Here is a 1,882-nt window from a genome sequence, read left to right as displayed (position 1 = left end):
TCGCTCAAAAAGATGGAAAATTATTAATTGAAAATAACGTAATTAAATGCAAAAATGAATTTTACTCAGTGAACAATTGTAAGAAGGAATTAAATCAAGCTTTTTGTATGATAAATAAAAACCAAACTTGTTTAACTAATATCTTAAATAATGAAAGAGCAAATTGTACCAAAATTAAAGAAAAAATTAACAATTAAAAATTATAAAAGATGGAGCTATATTAATAACAGGAAAACATAACGTTGATAATCATTCAATAGATGGAATTTATTTAGTAACTTTTAATAATAAAGTTGTCATTGATAATGCAGAATTTGAAAATCCTACTGGAAAAATTTTGAATTATTTAAGGGAAGGTAAATTTAAAAATTTTTATATTAAAGAATACATCGAATCGGAAAAAGAGCATTTAAAATTAAGGAATATTAATATATTAAATCAATTTAAACAGGAAATGGAAGAAAAACCGATTTGGTGGTCATTTACTACAATCTTAGTAATACTGTTATTCATGTACATTTTATGCAAATTAGGAAAGAAAATTAAAGTCAAAGCAAAATTAAAAAATGAGAATTGTAAAGAAACATTAATTAATGATATTGCATTAAGAATTCAAAATATAACTGATGTATATTCGAAGACGGGACGCTTCGATTTAGAGGAGGGGGAGTTAACACCCAGCTTCACTAGGCCGCATAACGGCAAATATAAACAAATATCCTAAAACTCAAGTACCTAAATGGTACTCAATAGAAATCAATGCCCAGCTTCACTGGACCACACAACGGCAAATGTAAATGGATATCATAAAACTCAAGTACCTAAGTGGTACTCATTAGAAGTCGTAATATTTATGGCATTCCAATGCTGAGAATGCAATCACATAAATAACTGTTGCATGTGACACATTTATTTGTCACATATGCAGAAATATGAAACCATTGTAAGAATTTGTAAACTAAAAAGGAATTTAATTTCATTTGAGAATTTTATGTAAACAAAAAATTCCAAGAAATGCGGCTTCGGCATTTCTTGTTAGAATTAAGATTGGTATAAAATAAGAAATTATTGTCAAAGTAGCCAGTAAGAGAAAAGATTCGGAAATAAACGGACACGCTGTCCGATATATTTTTAAAAACACCAAATGTGTGTTTAAACAATTAATTTGCATGTTGCTGAAGCCTTGAGCGAGCGCTATGCGGTATCGTTTGCAACTTTTAAATTCCTTAAAAGTGATTTTATGTGTGAAATTATATTTGCCACCGCTGCAAAATTTTTCACCCGTCCAAAAATTTTTAATTGTGTTGCTTCAATTGTCATTTGACATTTATTGAACAAGAAAACTAATTTAATAACATTATGAAGTTTTAAGTACAACAGATATAGGGAACTCTTCTTTGTGCTAAAAATAATAATTTAGTGATAAAACGAATTGAAATCCGGACGTAAGTTTGTTGAAGTTTTTAATATAAAGTGTCTAAAAAAATATATAACTTTTTTTTTACTTTCCTGAAATATAATGCTGAAAACTGGCCAATAAATGGGAATTAAAATAAATTAAAATCACTTATAAGGAATTTAAAAGTTGTAAACGATACCGCAGAGAGCGGAGTGGCGCTCGCTCAAAGCTTCAACAACATGCATGCCAAAAGTGAGGAGCAAAAACAAGCATTGTTTGTGACAGTTCGGAATCACCGAGAAACTATTCCAAGTGCCGTGTGTAATAGTTTTATGTCATTATTATATCCGAAATAAACACAAGGGCTTCAAAAATTCATCGAAATCATTGTTTGCTCTTTAGGTATTAGTAGTATGATAGAAAAATTAATTGGTTCACTCCCAACACTACCTCCGTGTGTATTTCTGCCTTAAAAAAGCTTCT

This window comes from Rhagoletis pomonella, unplaced genomic scaffold (genome assembly GCF_013731165.1).
Source record: "Rhagoletis pomonella isolate Grant_MI unplaced genomic scaffold, Rhpom_1.0 Rhpom_scaffold_00008, whole genome shotgun sequence".
NCBI classification, from domain to species: domain Eukaryota; kingdom Metazoa; phylum Arthropoda; class Insecta; order Diptera; family Tephritidae; genus Rhagoletis; species Rhagoletis pomonella.
This window is presented reverse-complemented; position numbering follows the sequence as displayed.